This window comes from Halichoerus grypus, chromosome 3 (genome assembly GCF_964656455.1).
Source record: "Halichoerus grypus chromosome 3, mHalGry1.hap1.1, whole genome shotgun sequence".
NCBI lineage: Eukaryota > Metazoa > Chordata > Mammalia > Carnivora > Phocidae > Halichoerus > Halichoerus grypus.
Genome location: NC_135714.1, coordinates 126,671,775 through 126,697,718, shown reverse-complemented (window position 1 = coordinate 126,697,718; position 25,944 = coordinate 126,671,775). Strand labels below are relative to the sequence as shown.

The 25,944-nt window shown below is 37.3% G+C and overlaps 1 long non-coding RNA gene across 1 annotated transcript in view; it reads right to left on the bottom strand.

Annotated features, from left to right (window-relative positions):
- Positions 1 to 25,944, bottom strand: part of LOC118551384 (uncharacterized) — a 149,040-nt gene that overhangs the window by 77,772 nt on the left and 45,324 nt on the right. Inside the window, exons 3-4 of the long non-coding RNA XR_013446510.1 lie at positions 3,232 to 3,354; positions 2,632 to 2,713 (exon numbers count right to left, since the gene is read on the bottom strand). This is a non-coding gene — a long non-coding RNA (uncharacterized LOC118551384). The remainder of the gene's footprint in view (positions 1 to 2,631; positions 2,714 to 3,231; positions 3,355 to 25,944) is intronic.

Here is a 25,944-nt window from a genome sequence, read left to right as displayed (position 1 = left end):
GGCGTCTCCAGTGCACCTCATATGAGACATGAGTTTGGAAGAGGGTGGAGTGAATGAAAGCCCACAGGATTGAATTGATGCTGGCACAATAGTGTCTCCTGCAGCATTCGGAGCCCATAGCAAGTTGCCCAGTGGGGTGGCGAAATACTGCATCTTGGAGACTATGAGCACAAGGCCGTCAAGCTTGACTCTCTGGCCATTACAGAGACTCTAGGGTGTAAAATGTATCCTTTTATAAATTTTATTCTGCTTAAAATAGTGCAGGTGGATTCTCTTGTTTGCAACTACAAACCTTAACAGAGATCAAACTGGTGAAAGCAAAATATGCTTCTTGAATCAATATTTGTCTAGAAAGAAATATATATATATTAGTAAAAATACAAGTTCAGATCAAGTTTTAGAAAACAAGGACGAAAAGCAAATGGCAAAAGGATACATAGAGAACATGATAAATTTACTATTATAGTGTAATATGCAAAAGGTGCTAATTCATATTTGACAGGAGGGTACATTCATCTGTGCCCAGCTGCATTCTACTCCTTTCTCTACACTTCTTTGTGCCCTGGGAGGCTGACTTTTGCCCTCTGCATCATTGCCCACCCCCACCACCCCCCACCTTCTGGATTTCAGTTGGGTTCACTGAGGAGCTTCATGAGGCAGGAGTGTGAGATCAGAGAAGTCCATTCTCTTGGCTCCCTCCATGCAAGGTCTCATGAACTGAAGCCTACCTTGATCAAAGGGTTCGGTTCTGGTCAGGTAGCCTTATTCTCCCCATATCCTTTCTTTGATAACTTTTCTTAGCTTCGAAATGCAGGGATAAGAGTGGAACGCCAAAGCCACTAGTCCCAGAGTACTACTTAGGTTTCCTGCAGTCTATCACACCTCTGCCAAGAAGTGTCTTTATAAACTTTCTTCTATTTACCCATTTGAGTGTGCCATCACTTTTCTGCTGGGACCCTGACTAATAAAGTATTATATATTATTTGGGTGTACATGTCTTATAAAACTATAAAAGACCTGCAGGGAAAAGAGAAACACAACATTCTGAAAAGTGGTTAACCCCAGGGGATGGGAAGAGAGGGAGAGTAATTACAGTGGGGATTGGTAAATAGGAGACACAGAGATAGCAACTATATGTGTAATATATATCATATAAAGGCTTTATTCTTAAGCCATGAGATCATGAATGTTTTCTATAGCATTCTTTATGACTTTTATGTTAAAGTCCATAATTTAACAACAATTCTTCACTCTCTTAAGGATATCTTTCAGTGAATAAAAGTCTTAATTTAAATATAATTTAATTTAGCAAGCTTTTCTTTTTTGGTTCGGGCTTTTTACAACCTATTTAAGAAATCTTTACAAAAATGGCAACATAGGAAATGCTGGCCTTTGTTCCCCTCCATAAAGAAAAACAATTATATAAGCTATCCATAAACAGAAACTCATAGAAACAGAGAGTAGAATGGTGATTTCCAGAGGCTGGGTGGTGGGGGTGGAAATGCGAAGATGTTGGTCAAAGGGTACAAACTTCCAGTTTTGAGATGAATAAGTTCTGAGGATGGAATGTACAGAATGGTGATTATAGTTAATAATATTGTATTATATACTTGAAAGTTACTAAGAGTAAATCTTCAACATTGTTACCACAAAAAAAAAATGATAATCATGAAAGTGATAAAGGTGTTAGCTAATACTACAGTGGTAATCATGTCTCAATATATAAGTGTATCAAATCAATACCTTAAACTTATACACTGTCATATGCCAATTATATCTCAATTAAGCTGGGGGGATCTTTGCCTATTTAAGAATATCTTAGTCATTAAAATATGCTCTGTGTTATTTTCTAGAAGCTTTATCAGATTACCTCTCTCATTTAGGTCTACAGTCTATTTGGAATTAATTTATTTTTTGTATGGTGTTATGCTTTCTATAGTTAACATAATTGTGGCATTTTCATGGCTAATATTGTGTTTAGGACTTTTGCCTTTACATTCATACTGAGATTAGCTTGTTGATCTTTATTTTGTAATGGCCTGATAATTGGCTATTGGTATATTTCTTCCTTAAATATCTGGAGCATTCACTGGGCCTGGATATTTCTTTCCAGAAAGGTCTTAAATTAGAGATTCCATTTCTTTTTTTTTTTTTAAGATTTTATTTATTTATTTGACAGAGAGAGACACAGTGAGAGAGGGAACACAAGCAGGGAGAGTGGGAGAGGGAGAAGCAGGTTTCCCGCTAAGCAGGGAGCCCGATGCAGGGCTCGATCCCAGGACCCTGGGATCATGACCTGGGCCGAAGGCAGACGCTTAACGACTGAGCCACCCAGGTGCCCCAGAGATTCCATTTCTTTATTTTTTAAAGATTTTATTTATTTATTTGACAGAGACACAGTGAGAGAGGGAACACAAGCAGGGGGAGTGGGAGAGGGAGAAGCAGGTTTCCCGCTGAGCAGGGAGCCGGATGCGGGGCTCCAACCCAGGACCCCAGGATCATGACCTGAGCCGAAGGCAGACACTTAAAGACTAAGCCACCCAGGTGCCCCAGAGATTCCATTTCTTGACTAGAACTATTCATACTTCCTTTTCTTGCATCAGTACTACTTAGGTAAAGATAAATATTTACCTTTTTTCCATTTGGATACCCAATCTATCTTGTGCCATATGTTAAAAAGGCTTTTCTTCCCATCTCTGCCACTCCTGCTGCCCTAGGAGCAGATTTAATATAAATTATCATATATTTGTGGTAAGTTTTGGACTCTTTATTCTATTCTTCACCTGGTATGTATCCTGGCATCAGTATCTCGCTGTTTTATTCTTTTTGTTTTGTTTTGTTTTGTTTTTTTAGTGTTCAGCAATTTATCAGTTGTGTGTAACACCCAGTGTTCATAACATCATATTCCCTCCTTAATGCCCATCATCCAATTACCCCGTCCCCCCACCCACCTCCCCTCTAGCACCCCTCAGTTTGTTTCCTATAGTTAAGAGTCTCTCATGGTTTTTCTCCCTCTTTGATGACTTCCCATTCAGTTTCCCTCCCTTCCCCTATGATCCTCTGTGCTGTTTCCCATATTCCACATATGAATGAAACTATACGATAATTGTCTTTCTCTGATTGACTTATTTCATTCAGCATGATACCCTCCAGTTCCGTCCAGGTTAATGCAAATGGTAAATATTCATCCTTTCTGATGGCTGAATAATATTCCATTGTATATGTACATACCACATCTTCTTTATCCATTCATCTGTCAGTGGGCATCTCAGCTCTTTCCACAGTTTGGCTATAGACAACACAGGCAGTAACCTCTTCGACCTCAGCCACAGCAACTTCTTGCTAGACATGTCTCTACAGGCAAGGGAAACAAAACCAAAAATGAACTATTGAGACTTCATCAAGATAAAAACTTCTGCACAGCAAAGGAAACAGTCAACAAAACTAAAAGTCAACCAACAGAATGGGAGAAGATATTTGCAAATGACTTATCCGATAAAGGGCTAGTATCCAAGATCTATAAAGAACTTATCAAACTCAACACCCAAAAAACAAATAATCCAGTCAAGAAGTGGGCAGAAGACATGAACAGACATTTTTCCAAAGAAGACATATAAATGGCCAACACATGAAAAAAATGCTCCACATCACTTGGCGTCAGGGAAATACAAATCAAAACCACAATGAGATATCACCTTACACCAGTCAGAATGGCTAACGTTAACAAGATGGGAAACAACAAATGTTGGTAAGGTGGTGGAGAAAGGGGAACCCTCCTACACTGTTGGTGGGAATGCAAGCTGGTGCAGCCACTCTAGAAAACAGTATGGAGGTTCCTCAAAAAGTTGAAAATAGAGCTACCCTACGACCCAGCAATTGCACTACTGGGTATTTATCCCAAAGATACAAATGTAGTGATCCGAAGGGACACATGCACCCCGGTGTTCATAGCAGCAATGTCCACAATAGCCAAAATATCTCACTATTTTAATTACTGTGGCTTTATAGTAAGTCTTAATACCTCATGTAAGGCCTCCATACTTCTTTTCAGATTATCCTGGCTATTCTTGACCATATTCCCACATAAATAGAAAATCACCTTGTCAGAGTTTCCAGGACAAACAAAAAACCTTTTTTTTAACTTTTTGATTGAAATTACATTGTACTTGCATTATAGCTACAGACAATTTTGGAAAGAAATGATATCTTTACAATATTGAGTCTTTCAATTAATGAATATACAAAATCTCTCCATTTATTTAGCTATTTAACTCATCTCAGTGATGTTTTATAGTTTTGTGTGGAGATTTTTTTTCATCTTTGGTTAGATTTATTCCTGGGTATTTGTTGCTTTTGATGTTATTGTCCATAGCATTGTTGTGTGTTTTTTTTTAATTTTCTTTTCTTTTTTTTTTTTTTAAAGTTTATTTAATTAAGCAATCTCTATCCCCAATGTGGGGCTGGAACTCACAACTCAGAGATCAAGAGCCACATGCTCTACTAACTGTGCCAGCCAGGCACCCCTAAATTTTATTTTCTAATTATTATTATTTTTTTATTTAAATTAAATTAGCCAAGGTATAGTACATCGTTGGTTTTTGATATAATGTTCAACGATTCATTAGTTGAGTATAACACCCCGTGCTCATCATATCACGTGCCCTCTTGAATGCCCATCACCCAGTTACACCATTTTCTAATTATTAGTTTCTAGTATATAGAAATAAAATTTATTTTATATTAACCCTATTATGTCCAGTTATTTCACTAAATTCATTTATTAATTCCAATAATTTATGTGCACATTCTTTTAAATTTTCTATACCAATAATTATTTTGTTTATGAATAATGACAGTTTGTTTCTTTTTTCCCAGGGTGTATGATTTTTTGCTTGCCTTGTTTCACTGTCTAGGACCTCTGGTGCAATGTTAAATAGAAGTAGTGGTAGCAAATATCTTTGTCTCTTATCTTAAGGATATAAATTTAAATATTTCATAACTAAGTATTATGTTTCCTGTAGGATTTTTTTGTACATACATATTTTTCAGATTGAGGAATTCCTTTTTCTGTACCCATTATTTTTCAGATTGAAGAATTCCCTATTATGGTAGGAATTTTTACCATAAACAAGTATTGACATTTAGAAAATACTTTTACTGCATCTATTGAGATAAACCTATGGCCTTTTTTTCTCCTTTATTCTGTAAATGTGATGGATTAAATTGACTGATTTTTGAATGTCAAAAACATTTTCCATTCCTCCTTCCTGGAATAATCCAACTTGGTTATTTTCTTAGCTTGATTTCCCTCCCTCACCCACACTCCCACCCCCAAACACACAGACACAGACACATACACACACAGAGCTGGCCCAGAGACAAAGATTTGGTTGCAAGTAGTTTATTGAAGAGTTGAAGAAAACTCTGATAAGGGAGTGGAGAAGTGAGACAAGGAAGAAAAGGAAGCCAGAAAGGGTGAATTATCAAGCCAGTGGCCATGGTCGGTGACTGGAGCTGAAGCCTACCAAGAAACTCTGGGAAATGGCATAGGCACATATGTCAGAGTTATCCTACCTGAGAGATGAGGGAATTGGAATACTTATAACCCCACCCTTACCCATCAATCAATCATTTGTTGAAAACTGCTTCTGGAAAGTGTTAATTCTCTGGTATCTGTGGCCTCCGTGCATGTGGTCCAGAGAAAGCCCTCAGGCAAGAAATGAATATGCTGAAAGGTAACATTGACCCTCCCACAGGCCACATCTGCAACACTGGTGACATACCATCCTTTTAACATATTGTGGGATTCTCTTTGCTAATACTGTGTTTGGGAATTTTGCTTTTATGTTTATGAGTGACGTTGACCTATTGATCCTCTTTTTGTAATCACCTGATAATTTGTCATTGGCAATATCTCTTCCTTAAATATCTGGAGCATTTGCTGGGTCTGGATATTTCTTTCTGAGAAGACTTTTTAAAAAGGATTTCATTTCCTAAATAGAATTATTCATCTTGTTTTCTTGCATTGGTTTTAATAAGTTATAGGAGGGTTTGGGGGTTTTTGTTAAAGATTTTATTTATTTATTTGAGAGAGAGAGAGAGCATGAGCAGGGAAAGGGGCAGAGGGAGAAGCAGACTCCCCGCTGAGTTGGGAGCTGAACGTGGGGCCTGATCCCAGGACCCTGGGCCATAACCTGAGCTAAAGACAGATGCTTAACTGACTGAGCCCCTCAGGTGCCCCAAGAAGTTATAGTTTTTTGGGGTTTTTTAAAGATTTTATTTATTTATTTGACAGAGAGAGAAAGAGAGCACAAAGCAGGAGGAGCAGCAGAGGGAGAGGGAGAAGCAGGCTCCCCACTGGGCAGAGAGCCCCAAGCAGGGCTCAATCCAAGGACCCTGAGATCAGGACCTGGGACGAAGGCAGACACTTAATCGACTGAGCCATCCACATGCCCCAATAAGTTATAGTTTTAAAGGTGCTTATTTTTTCATGTGTCTGTTAGCCATTTGTATGTCTTCTTTGGAGAAGTGTCTGTTCATGTCTTCTGCCCATTTTTTGACTGGGTTATTAGTTTTTTGAGTGTTAAGTTTGAGAAGTTCTTTATAGATCTTGGATATCAGCCCTTTATTTGTAATGTCATTTGCAAATATCTTCTTCCATTCCGTGGGCTGTCTCTTAGTTTTGTTGACTGTTTCCTTTGCTGTGCAGAAGCTTTTTATCTTGATGAAGTCCCAAAAGTTCATTTTTGCTTTTGTTTCACTTGTATTTGGAGATGTATCTTGAAAGAAGTTACTGTGGCCAATGTTGACCTATGTTCTCCTCTAGGATTTTGATGGATTCCTTGTCTCACATTGAGGTCTTTCATCCACTTTGAGTTTATCTTTGTGTATGGTGTAAGGGAATGGTCCAGTTTCATTCTTGTATATGTAGCTGTCCAGTTTTCCCAGCACCACTTATTGAAGAGACTGTCTTTTATCCATTGGATATTTTTTCCTGATTTGTCAAAGATTAGTTGACCATAGAGTTGAGGGTCCATTTCTGGAGTCTCTATTCTGTTCCATTAGTCTATTATTATTCAGCCATCAGAAATTATGAATACCCATCATTTGCATCGACATGGATGGAACTGGAGGGGATTATGTTAAGTGAAGTAAGTCAAGCAGAGAAAGACAATTATCATATGGTTTCACTCATATATGGAACATAAGCAATAGCACAGAGGACCATAGGGGAAGGGAGGGAAATCCAAAGGGGGAGAAATCAGAGAAGGAGATGACCCATGAGAGACTATGGACCCCAGGAAACAATCTGAGGGTTTCAGAGGGGAGGAGGGTGGGGGAAGGGGAAGGCACATGTTGTGATGAGCATTGGGTGTTATACTTAACTAATGAATCATTGCACACTACATCAAAAACTAATTATGTACTATACACTGGCTAACTGAACATAATAAAAATAAATTAATTAATTTTTAAAAAGATATACTTTTGAACTTAAAATAAAAGGTGCTTATTTATTCTGAATTTTCAAATATATTGTCATGAAATTTTGTCTGTAGTATCCATATTGATGCAAGAAAATATTTTTATCTTCTTAAACAGAACACTAGACATCTCTGAGACACCTGGGTTGCTCAGTCGGTTAAGCATCTGCCTTTGGCTCAGGCCATGACCCCAGGGTCCTGGGATCGAGTCCCACATCTGGCTCCTTGCTCAGCAGGGAGCCTGCTTCTCCCTATGCCTGCTGCAGCCCCTGTTTGTGAACTCTCTCTCTCTCTGACAAATAAATAAAAATTAAAAAAAAAAAAGAACACTAGACATCTCTGAAATGGGTAACTTCAGGGCCGGCCCAAGATTAAATATTAGCCTTATATTTGTGTAACTTAAGAAAGCAAAGATCTGCCCCAAAGTGAATATCTGCCTCCACAGTTAAAAGCTACTAGCAATTTTTCAATGCAATTTATTCACAGGAAACACAATTAACTTTCACCTCACCTAGCACTAATTACACAAGTTGTAAACATCTAAGAAGCACCTGGAGACTCAAGAGTGCAACTCTGATACCAAATCAAAGCAAGAGATTTAGATTTTGAATTAACAAACTAGAAATAGTAGATGAAGCCATAAGAAAGAGCTCATATTCCAGAAGAACGTGGAGAGAGAAAAGTGCCAAGTTCAAAGAAGAGGTAAAGTGGAAACTTACAACAAAAATTAATTAGGAAATGAAAAGTAAGGGGAAGAACCTGAGTGCTGATATTGGACATGTCAAAGAAGGAGAATTTCAAGAGCAAAGAGTTGGTAGGCCAAGCCCAATATGAACAGTGGTCTTAGAGAATAAGGACTAAGGTCATTTGCTTTTGAATGACATCTGAGAAAACAGTAAAGTAGTAAATGTTAGCAATTAGAAATGTGGATAATGCATCATTTCACTGATTTCTAAGAAATGCCCATACTGAATAGCTATAATGCCCAGTAGTCAAGATTTAAAAATGTTTCCATGAAAAAAAAAAAAAAAAAGCTAAGTTCTATACCGTGATCACCGGTTGAGATACAAAAAGGATAAAAAGCAGTTGAAAGTGAGCCAGGTCTAACACCCAAAGGTCAAGAATATTATAACCAAAATAACAACCCTTTTTTTGTGAAATCTGATATTTAAAGTCCCACAAAGCTTAATATTTTTAAAAAGCACTGCTTTTCTTCTGTCCCTTTGTATCACTTAAAGTGTTTTGCCAATCTCTATAATAAAAGAAAAAAATACAGCAATCCTGAGAGGAGTCATCACACTCTGTCATTTTAGCTGTTTACATGAAACAGAGAAGTAATGTGCATGCTGGGAATCTAAGCAGAGTGAACTCTGTTACCCTCACCCTGTCTTTAAGGACAGCCCAAACTTAAGTGATTTCTGGAAATCTTAAACATGTAAGACCCTTCTAATTCCAGAATCTTAGCTAGCACTTCAAGTCTAAAGATTCTGACAGTGAATGTATTGCCCAACCCTGCTCCAGAAAGATTTTTAGAAGAAGACCCTTAACTTTCAGGGGGGATAAAAATTCTACGCCTTGGAAACTTACAAAAACTTCAAAGAAAATCTTTTTTTGTTTTGTTTTGGTACAAGGAAGGAGCTTGGCACATGAAAACCAGGGCAAGCCATCTCTCCAACAAAGATATTTCTCATGTCTTTGCAGAGTACCTCAGCAATTCAAGGGAGTAATCAAAGTACATGAGTGCAGAGAAGCTAACAATTTATAACAAATCTTCATTAAACACTTATTAGTTGCAGAAAATACATGAATTTCCACAGGTCCAGTATCCCAGGGTATTTGTTAGCTCTCCTCCACATTCTTTCTCTAGCACAGAGGCTTGCCTTTGTCTTCTGCAGTAGAGATGAGTACATCTTCCTAGGACTGATGTTGGAAGGGGGCTGGCAGAGAGAACAGAAGAGGTGAATCCTCAGGACTCCACTCCTGGGCAGGTTTAGTGATTCCAGGCACTCCCTCCATCACAGGTGCAACAGTAGGGATCATTAACCGGTAAGACTGCTTTTAATTTTCTCACTTTAGTCTGCTGAAAACAGTTTCCTAAAACTGAATATATGCATTAAAGTGAAATAATGAATAGATAACTTTTCCCCAATACTATGCTTTACTCCTTTCTGAGTAACACAAACCCCACAATCCAGGGCCATGGGAGTTACATTGTCAATGTTGTAACACCATAGAGTTAGAGGGTACTTTCAAAATGTTCTGGCCCAAACCCCTTATTTTACTGATGAAGAAATGGGGGCCCAGAGATGGGTAATTACTTGCCAAAGGACACACAGTTACTGGAAGATTAGGATTGAAACTGTAGTTATGTTCTACCACACCAAACTTTTCTTGCAACAATAAACAACAGATTGCATTTTCTCTTTTTTTTCCCTGTCCTCCCTCACTTTCTCTCTCCTTCTCTCTCTTTCTCTCCTTCTTTCTCTCCATTTTCTTTCTCTCCCTTTTCTTTCTTTCTTTTTTCTTTCTTTGTTTCTTTCTTTCTTTTTTTCTTTCTTTCTTTCTCTTTCTTTCTTTCTTCTTCTTCTTCTTCTCCTTCCTTCCTTCCTTCCATTCCTTTCTTCCTTGTTTCATTCCTTCTTTCTTTTTTTGAATTGAGTAAGTATTGAAACCAAAGATTAAAAGTATTGCATTCTTTAACCCACCATGCTGTCTACCCCTCCAGGCACCATTAAGAAGGCTTCAACAGTTTCTTTGAACTGAAACTTGTTGTACAGGTTCTCATCTTAGACACAACCTCATTATTTGTTTTTTTGTAATTTGAAAATAACTCTTTATGTATTTTATAATTTTTGAACTTTGCAAAACTCGGCTTATCCCTGTATTATCTGTTTTAGCATTGGTTTCCTACATATGGATGGCCAATACAGCCATTAAAGCCATTTCAAATGTATCCACTGAAACAGTGACTGAAATTTTGTGACACAGGTCAACAAAATTTAGCACAGTTTCATGGATCCAGATTTATCATAGCACATTAGATATAATTTTACCTTGGTCTTTACACTAATGGAATTTTAAAGTTGAAAAACATAAACTTCCACACTAATCTACTTTTATGAGTAGCTGTTACCCAGAAGAGTTAAATGGTATATGCACTAAGGTCATATAGTTAATTAACAATGGAACCAGCATTAGAACTGAAGTCTACTGGATGGTCTACCAGTTCAATTGTTTATTCCACTATATCACGTTGTCTCCCCAAATGCAGCTTACAGATGAACACAACTATTTGCATCTTTCCCATCTTAATGTTCCTAAAGTAAACTTTGAGTTATTCTTCAATAATCACTCTTTTTATTGAGAGGATGTTTTGATTCTGTCTTCCTTTCTTGGATTCCACCTTTCTTTCATCTGTGGGCCTTTGCTGCAGTTGCCCTGCTGCAACGATAAACAAACCTCCAGGTTCTTGTCTGATATCATCAAAGAAGAAAAAAAAGCAGTTCCTTCACTTATGAAACAGGTTTCCTTCCTTGTTGGCACAGCCATCATTGCTTATGAAAGTAGCTGCATCAAGAAATCTGCTCTATGACTCCTTAAGAATTGGGGCATAGTGAATTTTTGTGTTTCAACCTTTATAGAAGCTGTGTAACTTCACTCTCAGCATTGCCTTTCACCAACACTGTCTTTCTTGGTCAACTCTGAATCCCACTCTCATGACTCCCAGAACCTTGAATCAGTCATCAAATTCCACTGCTTTTATTTCTGAACCCTCTCCCTCATCCCTCCCTTTGAGAGTGGAGTTTCAACAGCAGCTCAACTCTTTGAGACCTAGACTCTTCTACTAATCTCCAAATGTCTCCCTACCTCTATAATCTCCTAGCCTCAGTCCTTCCAAAATGTGTCTATTTTACTTGAATGTCTTACAGCATAAGGCCTTTGATTACTATTAATCGCTCCCTTCTTGACACTCTCAATTTCTTTGACTACAAAAGCAACTCTCGCTCCTGGGTCTCTCCCAATCCTCTGACTAATCCTTAGTCTTCTTTGCAGAATCCTCTTCCTCTGCTAATCTCTGAAATATGGTACCCTCCTCTCTTCTCAATATACAAGCACTGATGACCAAATGCATTTACTCAGCTAGCACCTAACTGATCCCTCACAAAGCTACATCTACAGGCCAGATCTCTCTCTCACAATTCACAGACAAAAATCTAGAGCTACTCTGTCCAGTACAGAAGCCCTGATATTTGAAGCTATTTAAATTCAAATTTAAATTAAGTAAAATTTAATATAATTTACGACTCAATTTTAAGTCAGCATATTGGACAGCACAAATATAAAAAAATTTCATCAATACAGAAAGCCCTATTGGACAGTGCTAGTCTAGAACTTCCCACAAATGAAATCAAGAGAAACACATTTCTAGCTTAAAATATCTAAACCGTCTCTTATATGAATGTTTAAACCTGCTCTCCCATATAAATTTCCTTCCTGTCTCCTCTACAGTAACCCTATTGCCACTGACATAGTTCCCATAAACTTTGCAATAGTCTCCTAGTTGATCTCCCTGCCCATGTTCCTGCATATCCTAGCCCCCCACCAAAATTCATTTTTGCACGATGCAACCAAGGATCTCTTTCCAAAATGTAAATCTGGTTGTGTTAAGCTCCTAGTAGTAAGTTTCAGTGGTTTCCTAGTATCTGTATAAGATGACCACATAATTTATCATCTAAACCCAGACAATTTTGATAATAATAGGGAATGCTATTAATAATTATGCTGCTACAATAGGACTAAAATAGACTCTCTGAGGCAAACCAATATGTATGATCACCCTTTATAGAATCTAAATTTCTTAGCTTAGTTTGTGAGCTCTTATAAAATCTGACCCTGTCTACCTCTTCAGCTCTGTAGATCTACTTGTCATTCATCAAATGTAATGTCCTGTTACACTTCTGTGAATTTTGTTGTTCTGGCCCCTCTATCTAGATCTCCTGCACTCTCCTTGTCATGCCTGCTAAATATAGAATTTTAAAAGATATATATAAGCACTACATACTCTATTATTTTTAAATATATGTATTTCCTGCTTATGAAATAATATACAATTCTCAGAGTACTTTGAAAAATATAGAAAAGTTTAAAAACAAACCAAAGTGTCCACATTCTTACCACTGAGAGACGACCAGTTAATATTCCATTGTGTATTTTTCTCTATCCATGTATACACACACTGTTTTCTTACCAAAATTTAATTTTTACTATTTTATAATAGGCTATTTTGTGTAATATATTATTTATTTTTTCATGTCACAAGTATTCTTTTATAATATGAGTTTTAGTGATGGGATATTAATTCACTGTATGAAGATAACACAAGTTTAGCTAATCTTGTGTTGGATATTATTTGAAATTTATAAAATTTTTTAAAAATTCATTTTCTTACAACAAAAGCAATTCATATTCACCAAAGACTTCTGCAAGGAAAATGCACAAAGAAGAAAAGAGACTTACCACATTCTGAAAAATTACTTGTATGGTGCTTGAAAGATAAGTCTATATGAAAACATATTTCTGAAATTGCTATTAAGTCAATGGAAAAATATTGCAATTCTAGAAATATGGACACGCAAATTTTCAAGAATACAAATATTATATAAAGGTAGTTTTTTTCACAGCTATTAATATTTTTTTCTCTTAATGTCTAATACTGCTACTAAGCTTAGTACTTATAAACATATACATGTTAAACGTGTTTTTAAGAAATACCTCTTAAGATATGTAGCAGCATTCCAGGAATTCCACCCATGAACATTAAGTTGGAATGTGGCCTTTCTGAAAATTTCCACTGCATTTTAATCACAGATGAAATAGAGATTCATTTTTAAAAAGTTATGCAAAATTTCTGACCTGGGAATTTTTGAAAATATCAATTATTTCTCTGAAAGATGTTAGACTTAACCAAGAGTAATTGGACCTGAATTTGTGATTCTAGGAAACAAAAATATGATTAATATATCACAGATATAGTAACCATTTGCGATTTCAGCAAGTCAAAGGTGGACTTGTGAATATATGAATACCAGAACGTGTGCCAAAATGCTACCATAATTTTATTACTTGCTGCTGTTCTGCTAATTTTAAAATAACTTCAATCTGAATTAAACTTCAATATGCCACATCTTGGTACTTATTTGGCAGGAAAATGTCACAAACTTATTCTAGTGGTCTCTGCACACTGACCTATTGCAGAAATGTTTAACTATCTCCTTTCCTAAAAAAAAAAAAGATATCAGAATATTTAGAAAAAAAGAATGCCACCAGTTAGGATCCATAGTGACTGAATAATATTAATATGCAACTGGATTTTGGAGGAAGTACTTCAGAAAACTATAAAAATACCAACAAGTCTTGTTGACTCCAAGCCCTAAACATACACATAGCATAAGACTCAGAAGTCATGGTTGAGAAAACACAACCTCCAGAAGGACAGAAGTTTAGCAAACTCACACCAGCATGTCAATACAGAGCCAAGCAGCACCCATGTTTGCAGAGGAGAAAGTAGGAGGCACAGTGGCACTTGGCCATTCTGAACTCGGCCTTGAAGAAGAGCATGTAACTCACCTTTGTAGGTGTCTGGGTGTATCTGGGAAACATCAGGGGTAAGAGCGTAGCCTGCAGGTTATGCACACTTGCACAGACTAATTATAGAAATGTAGAAGTGCCAAAAAACACACCTGGGTGTCTTTGGCCAAAGAAGGAAAAAAAGAAAGCTAAGGTGAATGGCTCAGACCAAAGCAGAGCACACTGCAAGAACACTGGTTATGGGACATCTGGGTGGCTCAGTCGGTTAGGTGTCTGCCTTAGGCTCAGGTCATGATCCAGGGTCCTGAGATCGAGCCCCACATAGGGCTCTCTGCTCAGTGGGGAGCCTGCTTCTCCCTTTCCCTCTGCCTTCTGCTCCCCTTGCTTGTGCTCTATCTCGCTCTCTCTCTCTATCAAATAAAATCTTAAAAAAAAAAAACACTGGTGATTTGAGGGGATAGAACCTCTGTATATTTAATAGCGAATCAAGGATGGCATGTGCTAACATAGGCATGAAAAGAGGTACTAATCCTCATGTTCAGGAGGTGAATGCAAATCAGTTCAGATAAACTACCCTGCCTTAGTGTTCAGTTTAACTGAGGTCATTTCAGATTGCCAGTATATTGACCGGAGAAGATCCAAACTAAAATTTGCTATAGTATGTGCCAGGAGTCTCACTGGTTCTCACACAACAGCAGAGGTAGGAGCAGGTGATGAGTGATAACAGAGCTGATACCAGTTGGTTGGGCTACTGAGATTAAACACACAGCTGTCTTGGCACCAATGAACAGGCATCTCCTGCAACTTGCACTTTTCACCCTGAAATGTGTAATTACTCCCTTGACTAGGGCACAATGCTAACCTTTCCTTCTACTTCATTTATAAACGTTTTTCTATGCACAATTATTCACACAAATGCATTTTTTTTTTTTTTGCTCCTTAAGCTGTAAATGTTGTAGATAAAACAAGCATTTGTATAGATCAAACCATTTTTCTTTGGCCTCCAATATAAATTTTGTAGATGAGGTCCATGGACCCATAAGCTAAGTGGGTGACCACTGCAGGCAAGTAAAAGGTGTCATGCAATAACAACACTCTGTGGTTGCATAGAGCTTTACAGGTTTTAAGTCACTTTCACATATATTACTTTATTTCACGCTCACAATAACCTAGGAAGTAAGACAAGAGTTATTATCATTTGTGTACCATTGAGTAAACTAATCTGGGTTTAGAGATGTTTCATGTGTTGCTTGAAGGCCCATGACTAGTAACTGTGCAGGTTTTCTAACTCAGAGTTCAGCATTCTTTCCTCTACAATATAAACTAAATTGGATTACTGCCATAGTTTTTTCAAAATTTCTCTCTCTATATATATATGTTTCTAGACAAATTTCTCCATATAAGTTTCTTATATGTTTTATGTATAGACACCTAGATAAATTTCTGTATATGTTACTTACATATAGATATTTCTAGAAAGGAGAGACCTTGTCTGCCTAAATTCTCTAATTCCACCCCTATTCCAACACAAGGAGGAAACAGGAATATAATATTTCCTTTGAAGTCAGGGAGGATTGGGAGGAGGACCCTCTGTTCTGGCTACATGGAAAGAAATGCAGGAGGAACTAACTCTCCATCCTGGAAATACACACAGCATGAGTCATCTATTTTAATGTAATGACAATAGTCTCTATGCTCTGAAGTTACTTCATATACTTGGAGAAAGTTGGCAGAATAACCTCCAACCTATGAGTCAGGAACTTGGGCTATTGAAAGTTTTATTTAAATGACCTTTCCCTTTAGCAAAGTCTGAATGTGAGGCTTCCTTCCATTCCTGCAGGCCTCAGGCTATAAGGAAAACAGGGTATTAAAGAAAAAAAATGTCAATAAGAGTTAGGTAAATAATGGAAACGTTGATAATACCACAATAGATGACGTCCAAAAGACAGTTAAAACGTGAAAATATCAAGAGAAGGGAAGGTAAGATTTCTCTTGGGTGATTTGAATTTCTAAATCTCTTAGGAATAATTTTTATTATCTGCAAAATCTTAAGAACTATTTAATTGTATTTGTCAGTGCAACATCTACTGGAGCTTATGTCTTGTTTTATTTGGCACTTTAGTAAGGCACTTTTGCACAATTATGTCAACACATTGAGTTAGCCTTTGTCAAGAAAGGCAAGCATTTGAATCTTTGTCAGTCCAGCATTTCATTTTTAAAAAATGATCTAAGAGTCAAGAACAATAGACAACTATTCTTGGCTTCATTAGTGCCTTTATTTTGATCTTTTCCTATTGACACTCTTTCTCAGGCACATTTAGGAGAGTCTAGTTACACTAAGCCCCGTTTAAAGGAAACTGAAAATTCCACAATGAAGTTCTCTACTTGACTGGAAGATTTTCACTTTCAGGAAGAGTGAAAATTGAATATGATTATCTTTCACTTTGAGATTCATTTATCATAGGAACAGGTGCATCAAAACTGGACTGGGGTTAGTAATGAATGGGGAGAAAGTGCAGCAACTATTAGATTCAAGATACAACCAAATTTAGCAGGAGTAAGGCAGAGAGGTTGACAGAGAGATGAGATCAAGAATAGATTAAATACCACAAATCTCATTAGTCCGTACCTAAGACCATGAACAGTAGATCCTCTTAATTTTGAAATGAAAGAAAACGCATTGGGGAGGGACCATAAGTTTTAATTAATTAGATACATATACATTACTCTTAATTAGTTCACATTTCCCAAAGTAAATGAACACTCAGAGATGATGTTTAATTCTCTGCTAATTAATATTAATGTTAGAAATGTTAAGCAAAAAAAGTCAATTTCTAGAAATAGTGTGCCTATGACTTTCATGCTATCTGTATTTTTTAAGTGGCTCTTTTGCAAAAGTGGAAATATTCTTAATTATTTTTAATTCTAGATGTAGTCAGAGACTCTGTCTCTTGAGAAGTGAAGTAAGGGAAACTACTGATGGTGAGTCTTCAGAAGAATTCAGTGTATACGTTTACATAGGGAGGGATGACTTTATCACTATCTTTCGAAAGGCTTGAGCACTACTAGGTATTTACCCAAAGGATACAAAAATACTGATTCGAAGGGACACATGTACCCTGATATTTATAACAGCACTACCAACAATAGCCAAATTATGGAAAAAGCCCAAATGTCCATCAACTGATGAATGGATAAAGACGTTGTGAGATATTCATATATACATATGAATATTAGTCATAAGAAAGAATGAAATATTGCCATTTGCAACAACATGGATGGACCTAGAGTGTATTATGCTAAGTGAAATAAATCAGAGAAAGAAAAATACCATATGATTTCACTCATATGTGGAATTTAAGAAACAGAACAGATTAACATAGGGGGAGAAAAAGAGAGAGGCAAACCATAAAACAAACTCAACTATAGAGAACACACTGAGGGTTGCTGGAGAGGAGGTGGGCAGAGGGATGGGTTAAATGGGTGATGGGTATTAAGGAGAGCACTTGTGATAAGCACTGGGTGTTTTATGTAAGTGATGAATCACTAAATTCTACTCTTGAAACTTGTATTATACTACATGTTAACTAAATGGAATTTAAATAAAAACTTCGAAAAAAAATAAATACGTAAATACATAAATAAAATTAAAAAAACAAAAAAGAAATATCTTTGCTATCTTTAGAGACAAAATGCAAAAATCGAAATGGCTACAGTATATTCTTACTTTTTATAATTATTATTTTTCTTTTTCTTAAAGCATTTGGAGACTTAACACCTATCAATAACAACCATTTATGTTTTCCTCCTTGCTGGAATAGTTAAGTAACAGACTCTTCCACAAGATAGTGAAGGTCCTCATGGGTAGGAGTCATTCGTTGGTTGTGCTTATCAATGTAAACTCAGTTCTTATCACAGTACTTGGAACATAATAAAAGTTCAATAAATATTTGTAGAATAAATGAGTGAATTATACTGTATATTCAAACTGGCTTCTTGAAAATCAAACATCTCTACACATCTTCAGAATGTATATGATGAAGAAGGAGTGTAGGCTGTAGAGGTAGACAAGGCTGAGTTCTAATCTAGGCTAATTACCAAATGAACTGAACCTCAGTTTCCCCTTATATAAAATGAGATGCTCACTTTGCCTGGCTGTAGTACAGATGACAGATACTGTGCACGCGTGCACACACACACACACACACGTACACAGAGTCCAGCAGAATATCTGATATTTATTATATGTTCAATAAATTGAAATTATTTTTACCATTTAATACCTAGATCATCTATTAAAGTAAGTTTAAAATGAAAACCTTAGCCAAAGCCTAGTACAACCTCTCATAAATGAGAAAAATTAGTCTAGAAAGAACAAGTGGCTTGCTGAAGGGTCAAAAATTAGCGTTCAGAGAAATGGGGGTCTGTACCAATTCCTGCTGAAGGATTTGAAGGCAGATTTCACTGGATCAGTCCTCTATTTTTAATTGCACATGTATTTTGGCACAATTCAGCATATCTTTTTCTAGGCCTCACAAAGCTAAATATAGGTGGATAAGTTACTACCTCTTAATATTAATCTTCTTATATTTTTATGGCTTCTCTGTCTTTGAAGCAAGGTAAATAAACTTAGAAACTTGTGCATGATGAATCAGTTCTCCAAATGACTGCAGCATATGCCAATTTAAATTTTCATGAATATTGGTTGAACTAGATTATTTCAATTTTTTTTTCAGTAAATCACTTCAACTTTTTAAAGTTTTAATTAAGAGTAAAATAGGGGTGCCAGGGTGGCTCAGTTAGTTAAGCATCCGACTCTTGATTTAAGCTCAGGTCATGATCACAAGGTTGTGAAATCCAGCCCAAGCGGGTTCCGCACTCAATGGGGAGTCTGCTTGAGATTCTCTCCCCCTCCGTCTGCCCCTCCCCTCTGCATGCGTGGCTCTCTCTTTCTCTCAAATAAATAAATAAATCTTAAAAAAAAAAAAAACAGTGAAATAATGTTTGGTAAAATACTTCCTCATCTTTACAAAATACCAGAAAAACTTAGTCTGTGCCTAAGGCAAGGTGTGATACTGTTAGGTGGCATCTTGTCACTTTACAAAGACCTCAAATCACACTACTCCTTTTAGCAAATTGAAATTATCCTAATGGCTTGAAAACATCTGGAGAAGCTCTAGGCTCATCCACTTCTTAGCTTCCAACACTGTGGTCTCCTCCTGTCTCTGCTTCCTCCTTCAGAACTACCTTCTCCACCACCAGTGCACGCCTTATTCCTGCCTCTTTCATCACTGTGTACTGATCTGCCAGGTGTGGTTAGGGGTCTGAACCATCAGTATATTCATCTGCAGTCCACTGCAAAGTCCAGCAGTGAAACACTTAGAGCAGTGGAAACACAAGGATTCAGAACAGACTCTGTTCATGTCCTCTCACAGCCATACTTAGCTTCTTTGATTGAGGTTGCCTCATCTGTATATTGAGGGTGGTGAAAACAGGGACTATTGCAGTTACCCAAGGTTATTCAGAAACTCCAAGTCTGTAACAACACTCTGAAAACTGTAAGTTTTCCCCAAGTATTGGTTGTTTTTATTTTTTTTAAGATTTTATATATTTATTTGTCAGAGAGAGAGAGAGAGAGCAAGCGTGCGAGAGCACAAGCAGGGGAAGTGGCAGGCCAAGGGAGAAGCAGTCTTCCCACTGAGCAAGGAGCCCAATATGGGACTCGATCCCAGGACTCTGGGATCGTGACCTGAGCCAAAGGCAGATGCCCAACTGATTGAGCCACCCAGCTGTCCCTATTGGTTGCTTTTAGGATTATCACCAAAGGATCTTTCTCCCCCCAGGCTTACTTGCTAAGATAAAATGGGAGTTGATAACCACTAAACTGATTAGCTACATTAGTGAGCTCAAGTAATAGAAGTGTCTTAGTCAGCTTGGGCTGCTATGCCAAAATATCACATACTGGGTGGCTTGAACAGCAAACATTTATTTCTCACAGTTCTAGAGGCTACGAAATCCAAGATCAAGGTGCAAGCAGATTTGGTGTCTGGTGAGGGCCCTCTTCCTGGTTTGCAGTTGGCCACTTTCTTGCTGCATCTTCACACGGTAAAGAGAGCTCTGGTCTCTTCCTCTTCTAATAAAGTCTCTAATCCTACTATGTGGGCCCTACCCAAGTGACCTCACCTAAATTTAATTGCTTCCCAAGAGCCCCACCTCCTAATACCATCACATTGGGAGTTAGGGTTTCAATAAGTGAATTTGGGGGGCACACATCCAATACTAACCATAATGGGTCAGAATATTTTGAAAAATCTGGGACACCACAATGTATGAACAATGCAGTGAGCTGGAAGTTAGGTATAGAATTTTAACTCAGGTTCTATATATTGCTCTATAAACTAGGAAAGTCACTTAGCAAATTAGCAATTAATTATGTGTCACATACCATGTTAGGTATGTAATTCACATACATTATTTCTAATCTTAAAATATTATAGCAAGGTAATTAAAATCATCTTGCTTTGCAGATGAAGACATGGAAGACTCTGAGTGGCTCAGTAGCATGCCTAAGATTACAAACATACTCAACAGTAGCCCCAAGATTCAGACCTAGTTCTCTTACTAAAATCCCTTCCTCACTTTATCATGCCATTGCTTTCTTCCTCGGTTGTCTTATCTGTGAGCTGAATGGTCACTCTAAAAGTTTTCTTAGGCCCCATTCAACTCTAAAAGGTGATAATTGGCTGTAGTGGATGAGTATTTGGACTTCTTAGATGAGCTATTAAAGTAGCTCTAAATAAATCAACCTGTATGCCTATGAATAGATTGTAAGTGTACCAAGACGTTAAGACTCTTATCTTTCAGACTTATGGGGAGGAGACAGAGGAAGCTGGAACCCCTGGCCCCATCACTGGGAGCACCCTCTTCCATTTACTCCAGTGTGCCATGTGACTAAGACAATTTTTGCTGTGTCATGACCAAAAGTGTTGGGGAAGCTCTGCAATAATGAACCACGTGTCTACATATAACAGGGAAAGTGTTTTGTAGCTTGAAACCAAAAATCTATATAATTCAACTCATGTTGTGAGTCTGGAAATGACTTAGTTTCCCCAGAAAAAAAGCCATAGCATGATTTATACGTTCTCCAAATTGTATAGTTGGAGGAGCAAATAAATTTTGCAAAGGGAGATCTGACTGAGCCAAGAAAACTAAACGCTGATCTTTTGAGCATTCCTAGGTAACCGTATTTACGTAATAGTTTATTTAAACAAATGGTCTTGCTATGTTTTTAAGCCTTTATTAGTTAAACTAGAACATATCTGCCAAGTTCACCTTCAACTGCTGACCAACATAGTTTTGAATTCTGAGATGCAATATAGAATTCTACTTAATTCTAATTTTTTCTTTCCATTGATTCAGTAACTTCTAAAGTACATTGCATTGTAGAAATATGCAAAGTAGTCACCTAGGATGACCTAGTTGATGTTTAATAGTTTATCAAGCATGTACATCTTTGAAATATTAAGATTAGAGTTCCTGGACAAACTATAAGGCTGGTACTTCCTCTTGGTTTACAGGTCAGCTTCTACATTTTATAGCCAGAAACTGACCTTGACCCTCTTCATGAAACAGAACTGTGGAAGTGCAGGCTGCTGTGCTTCCTACGATGCCCTTTTTTCCAGGCAGTCTTCAAGGGTTAAGAAAGACACTAAGGGACAAGAGAGAAAGATTCAAAAATACAGCATCCTGCGGGCAAAACCTCATCCACGCAATTAATTAAAGCTGCAACCTCTTAAAGGGACATGTGCCCCCAAAACCAGCTATTCCAGAAAAACCCAGATATTGCAAAGTGACTGAAAAATGCACCACATTCCTTCAGTCTAAAACAAGTAAATATGCTCACATTGCATGCAGAAGAAACCAAACTCTCCACTACTTCTCTCTTTAGTCCATTGCTAGCCTATACCTTTGTTTGGGACGTTATTGCTTCACATAAAAATTTTCAGACTTGTCTTGTTCACGTTGAAAGTTAAGAGGAAGGTGGACTTTTTTCTAATAGACAATAGTAAAATTATTGGTTTCATTTATGAGTCATAGATCACATTCTCTCTTAAATGCAATTCATCATTTAGGGTGTCCTAATATTATTTAACAGTTTAAAGCTGGATGCTGCTATCTCTGTTAAATTTAGAAAAGAAAACCAGTAATTCATGGAGATATATATATATATATATCTATGGCAAAGTTTTCCTTTTATTGTCCAAACTCAAATCATCGTCTCATTTTACATGTCGTCTTAAAAATGAGCAAGTTGATTGGGGACCAAAGTTCACTATCCTTTAGAGCTTGTACAAATTACAAAATGGAAATAAATTAGTTTTGTGTAAATATAAAAAATATCTCTAATTTAGTTTATTTTTAAGTATAAATATTTATTTTTAAAATATAAAATATGATAGCCTTTTGAATAGGGCTTCCCTCCAGATTTAAAAAAACCTTAATTGAGATTTTTCTAGGCTAGAACATGAAAGTTACACCCACCAACAGCTCTATAAAATAGAATGTCTGGTAGGGCCTCTTACAAAGATAATAGCAAGTCAAACAGCTGACAGAAAAGGCTCAGTAAAAAATAATCACTATGTCACTGGGGTGTTTGCTCGCTTTTGTTTTCTCTTCTCAAAGAGAAAGAGAAATGTACTGGGGCTGTGGTAAACTCTGAGGTTTCTTTGAAGTGTTCCCTGAATGTGTCATGCTGTATCATGCCTAAATGCTTTTCAAAGTTGGTTCTCTCTGTCTTGAGCGCCCAGCACCTTCTTCTTATCCTGGCAAATTTAGAGCCGTCATTTAAGGTCCAGTTCCAAAGTGACCACCTCAAGGAAGTCTCCTTAGGTACTGGTTAAACTGATCCATGGCATGGGCACAGTTCTATTCTAGCACTTCTTGTACTGTTGCTAGACTTCTCCCTGTGAGCAGAAACCAAGTGAAACTTTGTTTTTGCTGTGAGTTTTTGGTAGGATTAAACATAACAAATGAAACCACCTAGCACAAGATTCTATGTTTTGTCTACACTAAATAAATGCTTTCTGAAGTTATTGCTGTTGTTATGATTAGGGGGCAGGGCCTGCAGAGGGCACAGCTAAACTCTAGCCAGCACGGTCACTCGGGGCTTATGTATGTGGCAGCACACGTAGGTCAATCCCACATCCCCCGGTCACCTGGCTCCTTCTCTTCCTCTCCTGTGTTCTGCTTGTCACAGGGGATCCTTAGAGGTAAAATGATAGATTAATGAAGGGAAATTAATCCTGCATTTGGTTATGCAGACAGAGAATCAGATACTTTCGTTCAATTCTCACTGACTCCTGGGAGAATCCTGTGTTTATCTGGGATCGAAAAATAATGGTTTTCTTTTTGTTTTAATATGTGATATATGCTACTAATGTAATGATACATACTAATGTATGACAAATCATAAATCAAATGATCATATTACCAGGTTGATATATTTAAGGAACTTAAACACTATTAATCTTTACCAGTATTTGTTCTTAAATAAGGAGGGCAATTTTTCTTTTTCTTTTTCTTTTTTTTTTTAGTTTCAGGGGTAGAATTTAGCGATTCATCAGTTGCATACAGCACCCAGTGTTCATTACATCAAGTGCCCTCCTTAATGCCCATCACCCAGTTACACCATCCCCCCCACCCATCTCCCCTCCAGCAACCCTATTTGTTCCCTATAGCTTAGCGTCTCTTATGGTTTGCCTCCCTCTCAATTTTCATCTTATTTTATTTTTCCTTCCCTTCCCCAATGTTCATTTGTTTTGTTTCTTAAATTCCACATATGAGTGAAATCATATGGTATTTGTCTTTCTCTGTGTGGCTTATTTTGCTTAGCATAATACCTTCTAGTTCCATCCAAGTCATTGCAAATGGCAAGATTTCATTCTTTTTGATGGCTGAGTAGTATTCCATTGTATATATATACCACATCTTCTTTACCCATTCATCAGTCGATGGACATCTGGGCTCTTTCCATAGTTTGGCTATTGTGAACATTGCTGCTATAAACGTTGGGTTGCATGTACCCCTTCGAATCACTATGTTTGTATCCTGTGGATAAATACCTAGTAGTGCATTTGGTGGGTCGTGGGGTATTTCTATTTTTAACTTTTTGTAGAACCTCCATACTGTTTTCCAGAGCGGCTGCACCAGCTTGCATTCCCATCAATGGTGTAAGGTTCCCCTTTAGGGGAGTGTTTTTTATATCAAATATTTTTACAAAAAGCAAACCAAAAAAGAAACAAAAAAGTAAATATATGAGGTGATGGGATGTGTTAATTAACTCAATTGTGGAAATCATTTCACAGTGTATGTGTATATCAAATCTTCGTGTTGGACACTTTAAATATCTTGCAATTTTATTTGTCAGTTACACCTCAACAGAGTGGGGGAGAGGGAAACCAACGAAGTAAAAAGTGACCGATTAAGACAGGCTATTTGTTTGTTCTTAATAATATTTAATACCATAGATATTTGGAAATACCTAGAAATTCAGAAATACCTACATTTGGGTCAGTATATTGACCCAGCTAAAACCTACTCACATGTTTTCACTCATATACAGTATATAGTTGTAAAGTGATGAAATGAATTTTGCATGTCATATGCAAAATTTAATCTTTATTCTACAGCCATATTAGTTATATGCTTTTCTCTCAGAGTTGCATGCATTAAACCAATCATAAATGCCAGCCACATGTAAAATAGTGTGTTTGAGGACCTCAAGGTTACAATGATATATCCATGACTTCTAGAAACTTATGGTTTAGCCATATGTATTCCTTATCTTTGTATTTTTCCTGTCCCCTCGCTCTCTTTTTTGACAGTACATATGAAATTTAACTAGCAATTTTAGAGGCCTATAAAATCATAAGCAGATTGACTCTCAATCTTTAAAGATTTTAAGTGGAATTTTAATGTCAGTGTACAGGCAAATGTGGGAGTAAGAAAGTAATTTTTATAAGTTAATATCATCTCCCTGGTTAACTAACATGTATTGGGCAACTTCACACTGACAAAGGGTAATGTGATGCTAGCCTTACCACAGTATCTGAGGCAAGTATTTACGGTGGAACTTAACGTGGCACCTGCACATACTCTCTCCTTGTGTTAGTCACTGGGTGGGGAGCACTCACTTTCCGTGTATTTGCTTGGTGGCAGCCAGTATGTTCTGCAGACCCTTGCAACACTCTTTTCAGAAAGTGAATCATTTTGCCTGGTCAAGTGTAAACCAGTGCCACCCCACAGTAGGATGTCTACTAGGGTACAATATCGTAGATTTTCTCTGAGAATAAGGACCTATATATGAAAGTATTAAACATGGTATATTAGTCTGCCAGAGCTGCTATAACAAAATACCACAAACTGAGTGGCTTAAACAACAGAAATCTATTGTCTCACAGTTCTGGAGGCTGGAAGTCCAGGATCAAATTGTCAGCAGGGTTTGTTTCTCCTGAGGCCTGTTTCCTTGGCTTGAAGATGGCCACCTTCATGCTGTGTCCTCACATGGCCTTTCCTCGGTGCACACACTCCTGGTGTCTTTCTTGTAAGGACATCAGTCCTATTGAAATAGGACCCCACCCTTATGACCTCACTTAACTTGAATTTTCTCTTTAAAGGTTCTGTCTCCAAGTACAGTCCCATGGCAGGGGGTGGTTAGGGCTTCAACAGATGGATTTGGGGGGTGAGCAGGGGGACAGGACACAGTTCAGTCCGTAACATATGAAAAACAAAACTTCAAAATCATAAATAAAATAATACCATTGAAAGAAACTTCCCTCAATGTTTCTGAGGATTCTTTCAAGTCCTCTGAGAA